This window comes from Pseudophryne corroboree, chromosome 2 (genome assembly GCF_028390025.1).
Source record: "Pseudophryne corroboree isolate aPseCor3 chromosome 2, aPseCor3.hap2, whole genome shotgun sequence".
Lineage (NCBI taxonomy): Eukaryota > Metazoa > Chordata > Amphibia > Anura > Myobatrachidae > Pseudophryne > Pseudophryne corroboree.
The window spans coordinates 104,817,846-104,825,518 of record NC_086445.1 but is presented as its reverse complement, the minus strand read 5'-3'; positions in this window follow the sequence as shown (position 1 = coordinate 104,825,518).

The window sequence follows — 7,673 nt, the reverse complement described above, 5'->3', positions numbered from 1 at the left end:
TTAGACAATTTAGCCGGGATGTACTAAACAGAAAATGTAGTAAACCCCTGTTTACCACATTTTCCGAATGCACTAACCCCCGGCCGCCAGGACAGTGCCGTGGAGGGGATCACCAGCTTTTACTGGCCATACCCCATAAAAGCCTATGGGCTTCTCTCTGCAGCGTAGTGCATGCGCAGAATGACTACTCGGGCCAAAACCCAGAAGTTGGGGAGCCGCCAGAGATTGCGAAGGACAGCTCTTATCATAAGAGCTGTCTTACTCAATGTTAATCGCATATGTAAGTACATATGCAATTTAACATTGTAACGATCGGTGGCGATGGGTGACGATGTCATCTACTACATGCCGCCCTTATTATGATGGCTATCCACTAACATAGATGTATCTGGCCCCCACTGACAGAGGTACTGTAGATGCAAAATCCCATCACAACTGTGATTCCATATGCAGCGGTTCTGTGAAAATATACAAATGTTGCAGCCACAGGGATTGTACTGGTATGCCCACTGGTGGTGTCTCCAATCCACTAGAGATGAGCGGGTTCGGTTTCTCTGAATCCGAACCCGCCAGAACTTCATGTTTTTTTTCACGGGTCCGAGCGACTCGGATCTTCCCGCCTTGCTCGGTTAACCCGAGCGCGCCCGAACGTCATCATGACGCTGTCGGATTCTCGCGAGGCTCGGATTCTATCGCGAGACTCGGATTCTATATAAGGAGCCGCGCGTCGCCGCCATTTTCACACGTGCATTGAGATTGATAGGGAGAGGACGTGGCTGGCGTCCTCTCCATTTAGATTATAAGAGACTGAGAGAGATTTACTGGAGCTGACTAGGAGGAGTACTGTTACTGTAGAAGTGTAGAGACTGAGTGGAGAGAGTTTACTAGTGAGGACAGTGCAGTTTACTTTATAATCCGTTCTCTGCCTGAAAAAAGCGATACACAGCACACAGTGACTCACACTACTGCAGTGCCAGTTATAGGTTATAGCAGGAGCCAGGAGTACATAATATATTATATAGTGAGTGACCACCAGACACACAGTGCAGTTTATTTAATATATCCGTTCTCTGCCTGAAAAAAGCGATACACACAGTGACTCAGTCAGTCACATACCATATCTGTGTGCACTGCTCAGGCTCAGGCCAGTGTGCTGCATCATCTATTATCTATATATAATATTATATATATCTGTCTGACTGCTCAGCTCACACAGCTTATAATTGTGGGGGAGACTGGGGAGCACTACTGCAGTGCCAGTTATAGGTTATAGCAGGAGCCAGGAGTACATAATATATTATATAGTGAGTGACCACCAGACACACAGTGCAGTTTATTTAATATATCCGTTCTCTGCCTGAAAAAAGCGATACACACAGTGACTCAGTCAGTCACATACCATATCTGTGTGCACTGCTCAGGCTCAGGCCAGTGTGCTGCATCATCTATTATCTATATATAATATTATATATATCTGTCTGACTGCTCAGCTCACACAGCTTATAATTGTGGGGGAGACTGGGGAGCACTACTGCAGTGCCAGTTATAGGTTATAGCAGGAGCCAGGAGTACATAATATATTATATAGTGAGTGACCACCAGACACACAGTGCAGTTTATTTAATATATCCGTTCTCTGCCTGAAAAAAGCGATACACACAGTGACTCAGTCAGTCACATACCATATCTGTGTGCACTGCTCAGGCTCAGGCCAGTGTGCTGCATCATCTATTATCTATATATAATATTATATATATCTGTCTGACTGCTCAGCTCACACAGCTTATAATTGTGGGGGAGACTGGGGAGCACTACTGCAGTGCCAGTTATAGGTTATAGCAGGAGCCAGGAGTACATAATATATTATATAGTGAGTGACCACCAGACACACAGTGCAGTTTATTTAATATATCCGTTCTCTGCCTGAAAAAAGCGATACACACAGTGACTCAGTCAGTCACATACCATATCTGTGTGCACTGCTCAGGCTCAGGCCAGTGTGCTGCATCATCTATTATCTATATATAATATTATATATATCTGTCTGACTGCTCAGCTCACACAGCTTATAATTGTGGGGGAGACTGGGGAGCACTACTGCAGTGCCAGTTATAGGTTATAGCAGGAGCCAGGAGTACATATTATATTAAAATTAAACAGTGCACACTTTTGCTGCAGGAGTGCCACTGCCAGTGTGACTGACCAGTGACCTGACCACACTGACCACCAGTATAGTTAGTAGTATACTTATATTGTGATTGCCTGAAAAAGTTAAACACTCGTCGTGTGACTTCACTTGTGTGTTTTTTTTTTTTTTATTCTATAAAAATAAAACTCATTCTGCTGACAGACAGTGTCCAGCAGGTCCGTCATTATATAATATATAATATATACCTGTCCGGCTGCAGTAGTGATATATATATATTTTTTATATCATTTATCATCCAGTCGCAGCAGACACAGTACGGTAGTTCACGGCTGTGGCTACCTCTGTGTCTCTGCACTCGGCAGGCAGTCCGTCCATAATTGTAATACCACCTAACCGTGGATTTTTTTCATTCTTCTTTATACATACATAGTTACATAGACATCTTCTCTTTATCAACCAGTCTATATTAGCTGCAGACACAGTACAGTACGGTAGTTCACGGCTGTGGCTACCTCTGTGTCTGCACTCGGCAGGCAGTCCGTCCATAATTGTATACCACCTAACCGTGGTTTTTTTTCATTCTTCTTTATACATACATAGTTACATAGACATCTTCTCTTTATCAACCAGTCTATATTAGCTGCAGACACAGTACAGTACGGTAGTTCACGGCTGTGGCTACCTCTGTGTCTGCACTCGGCAGGCAGTCCGTCCATAATTGTATACCACCTAACCGTGGATTTTTTTCAGTCTTCTTTATACATACATAGTTACATAGACATCTTCTCTTTATCAACCAGTCTATATTAGCTGCAGACACAGTACAGTACGGTAGTTCACGGCTGTGGCTACCTCTGTGTCTGCAGTCGGCAGGCAGTCCATAATTGTATACTAGTATCCATCTCCATTGTTTACCTGAGGTGCCTTTTAGTTGTGCCTATTAAAATATGGAGAACAAAAATGTTGAGGTTCCAAAATTAGGGAAAGATCAAGATCCACTTCCACCTCGTGCTGAAGCTGCTGCCACTAGTCATGGCCGAGACGATGAAATGCCAGCAACGTCGTCTGCCAAGGCCGATGCCCAATGTCATAGTACAGAGCATGTCAAATCCAAAACACCAAATATCAGAAAAAAAAGGACTCCAAAACCTAAAATAAAATTGTCGGAGGAGAAGCGTAAACTTGCCAATATGCCATTTACCACACGGAGTGGCAAGGAACGGCTGAGGCCCTGGCCTATGTTCATGGCTAGTGGTTCAGCTTCACATGAGGATGGAAGCACTCAGCCTCTCGCTAGAAAAATGAAAAGACTCAAGCTGGCAAAAGCAGCACAGCAAAGAACTGTGCATTCTTCGAAATCCCAAATCCACAAGGAGAGTCCAATTGTGTCGGTTGCGATGCCTGACCTTCCCAACACTGGACGTGAAGAGCATGCGCCTTCCACCATTTGCACGCCCCCTGCAAGTGCTGGAAGGAGCACCCGCAGTCCAGTTCCTGATAGTCAGATTGAAGATGTCAGTGTTGAAGTACACCAGGATGAGGAGGATATGGGTGTTGCTGGCGCTGGGGAGGAAATTGACCAGGAGGATTCTGATGGTGAGGTGGTTTGTTTAAGTCAGGCACCCGGGGAGACACCTGTTGTCCGTGGGAGGAATATGGCCGTTGACATGCCAGGTGAAAATACCAAAAAAATCAGCTCTTCGGTGTGGAGGTATTTCACCAGAAATGCGGACAACAGGTGTCAAGCCGTGTGTTCCCTTTGTCAAGCTGTAATAAGTAGGGGTAAGGACGTTAACCACCTCGGAACATCCTCCCTTATACGTCACCTGCAGCGCATTCATAATAAGTCAGTGACAAGTTCAAAAACTTTGGGTGACAGCGGAAGCAGTCCACTGACCAGTAAATCCCTTCCTCTTGTAACCAAGCTCACGCAAACCACCCCACCAACTCCCTCAGTGTCAATTTCCTCCTTCCCCAGGAATGCCAATAGTCCTGCAGGCCATGTCACTGGCAATTCTGACGAGTTCTCTCCTGCCTGGGATTCCTCCGATGCATCCTTGCGTGTAACGCCTACTGCTGCTGGCGCTGCTGTTGTTGCCGCTGGGAGTCGATGGTCATCCCAGAGGGGAAGTCGTAAGCCCACTTGTACTACTTCCAGTAAGCAATTGACTGTTCAACAGTCCTTTGCGAGGAAGATGAAATATCACAGCAGTCATCCTACTGCAAAGCGGATAACTGAGGCCTTGACAACTATGTTGGTGTTAGACGTGCGTCCGGTATCCGCCGTTAGTTCACAGGGAACTAGACAATTTATTGAGGCAGTGTGCCCCCGTTACCAAATACCATCTAGGTTCCACTTCTCTAGGCAGGCGATACCGAGAATGTACACGGACGTCAGAAAAAGACTCACCAGTGTCCTAAAAAATGCAGTTGTACCCAATGTCCACTTAACCACGGACATGTGGACAAGTGGAGCAGGGCAGGGTCAGGACTATATGACTGTGACAGCCCACTGGGTAGATGTATGGACTCCCGCCGCAAGAACAGCAGCGGCGGCACCAGTAGCAGCATCTCGCAAACGCCAACTCTTTCCTAGGCAGGCTACGCTTTGTATCACCGCTTTCCAGAATACGCACACAGCTGAAAACCTCTTACGGCAACTGAGGAAGATCATCGCGGAATGGCTTACCCCAATTGGACTCTCCTGTGGATTTGTGGCATCGGACAACGCCAGCAATATTGTGTGTGCATTAAATATGGGCAAATTCCAGCACGTCCCATGTTTTGCACATACCTTGAATTTGGTGGTGCAGAATTTTTTAAAAAACGACAGGGGCGTGCAAGAGATGCTGTCGGTGGCCAGAAAAATTGCGGGACACTTTCGGCGTACAGGCACCACGTACAGAAGACTGGAGCACCACCAAAAACTACTGAACCTGCCCTGCCATCATCTGAAGCAAGAAGTGGTAACGAGGTGGAATTCAACCCTCTATATGCTTCAGAGGTTGGAGGAGCAGCAAAAGGCCATTCAAGCCTATACAATTGAGCACGATATAGGAGGTGGAATGCACCTGTCTCAAGTGCAGTGGAGAATGATTTCAACGTTGTGCAAGGTTCTGATGCCCTTTGAACTTGCCACACGTGAAGTCAGTTCAGACACTGCCAGCCTGAGTCAGGTCATTCCCCTCATCAGGCTTTTGCAGAAGAAGCTGGAGGCATTGAAGAAGGAGCTAAAAGGGAGCGATTCCGCTAGGCATGTGGGACTTGTGGATGCAGCCCTTAATTCGCTTAACAAGGATTCACGGGTGGTCAATCTGTTGAAATCAGAGCACTACATTTTGGCCACCGTGCTCGATCCTAGATTTAAAGCCTACCTTGGATCTCTCTTTCCGGCAGACACAAGTCTGCTGGGGTGCAAAGACCTGCTGGTGACAAAATTGTCAAGTCAAGCGGAACGCGACCTGTCAACATCTCCTCCTTCACATTCTCCCGCAACTGGGGGTGCGAGGAAAAGGCTCAGAATTCCGAGCCCACCCGCTGGCGGTGATGCAGGGCAGTCTGGAGCGACTGCTGATGCTGACATCTGGTCCGGACTGAAGGACCTGACAACGATTACGGACATGTCGTCTACTGTCACTGCATATGATTCTCTCAACATTGATAGAATGGTGGAGGATTATATGAGTGACCGCATCCAAGTAGGCACGTCACACAGTCCGTACTTATACTGGCAGGAAAAAGAGGCAATTTGGAGGCCCTTGCACAAACTGGCTTTATTCTACCTAAGTTGCCCTCCCACAAGTGTGTACTCCGAAAGAGTGTTTAGTGCCGCCGCTCACCTTGTCAGCAATCGGCGTACGAGGTTACATCCAGAAAATGTGGAGAAGATGATGTTCATTAAAATGAATTATAATCAATTCCTCCGCGGAGACATTGACCAGCAGCAATTGCCTCCACAAAGTACACAGGGAGCTGAGATGGTGGATTCCAGTGGGGACGAATTGATAATCTGTGAGGAGGGGGATGTACACGGTGATATATCGGAGGGTGAAGATGAGGTGGACATCTTGCCTCTGTAGAGCCAGTTTGTGCAAGGAGAGATTAATTGCTTCTTTTTGGGGGGGGGTCCAAACCAACCCGTCATATCAGTCACAGTCGTGTGGCAGACCCTGTCACTGAAATGATGGGTTGGTTAAAGTGTGCATGTCCTGTTTTGTTTATACAACATAAGGGTGGGTGGGAGGGCCCAAGGACAATTCCATCTTGCACCTCTTTTTTCTTTTCTTTTTCTTTGCATCATGTGCTGATTGGGGAGGGTTTTTTGGAAGGGACATCCTGCGTGACACTGCAGTGCCACTCCTAGATGGGCCCGGTGTTTGTGTCGGCCACTAGGGTCGCTAATCTTACTCACACAGTCAGCTACCTCATTGCGCCTCTTTTTTTCTTTGCGTCATGTGCTGTTTGGGGAGGGTTTTCTGGAAGGGACATCCTGCGTGACACTGCAGTGCCACTCCTAGATGGGCCCGGTGTTTGTGTCGGCCACTAGGGTCGCTAATCTTACTCACACAGCTACCTCATTGCGCCTCTTTTTTTCTTTGCGTCATGTGCTGTTTGGGGAGGGTTTTTTGGAAGGGCCATCCTGCGTGACACTGCAGTGCCACTCCTAGATGGGCCCGGTGTTTGTGTCGGCCACTAGGGTCGCTAATCTTACTCACACAGCTACCTCATTGCGCCTCTTTTTTTCTTTGCGTCATGTGCTGTTTGGGGAGGGTTTTTTGGAAGGGACATCCTGCGTGACACTGCAGTGCCACTCCTAGATGGGCCCGGTGTTTGTGTCGGCCACTAGGGTCGCTTATCTTACTCACACAGCGACCTCGGTGCAAATTTTAGGACTAAAAATAATATTGTGAGGTGTGAGGTATTCAGAATAGACTGAAAATGAGTGTAAATTATGGTTTTTGAGGTTAATAATACTTTGGGATCAAAATGACCCCCAAATTCTATGATTTAAGCTGTTTTTTAGTGTTTTTTGAAAAAAACACCCGAATCCAAAACACACCCGAATCCGACAAAAAAAATTCGGTGAGGTTTTGCCAAAACGCGTTCGAACCCAAAACACGGCCGCGGAACCGAACCCAAAACCAAAACACAAAACCCGAAAAATTTCAGGCGCTCATCTCTACAATCCACCCCTTGCATACAAAGATGCTGTGTTTGTCTTCCCACTCCCAATTACCCCTCTCACAAATGCTCATTAACTTTCAATCACTCTGCATTCAAATCCTCACTGTGACCGCCATCATTAATCAGCAAACATTGGTATTGTGTCCAGAGGCGTCACCGGGTGTGGTGACACCCGGAGCGCACTCTGTATTATCACCCCTTCCCAGCCGGAGCCGCGGGCGTCCGAAAAGGGTGCATGGCCTAATCCAAAAGGATGTGGCCTCTCTGATCTTTTTTTTCTTCGCTCCGGGGACATGTCCAGCTTCCCCGAAGATGCTGGCTGCCCCCGGAGACTGCTCAG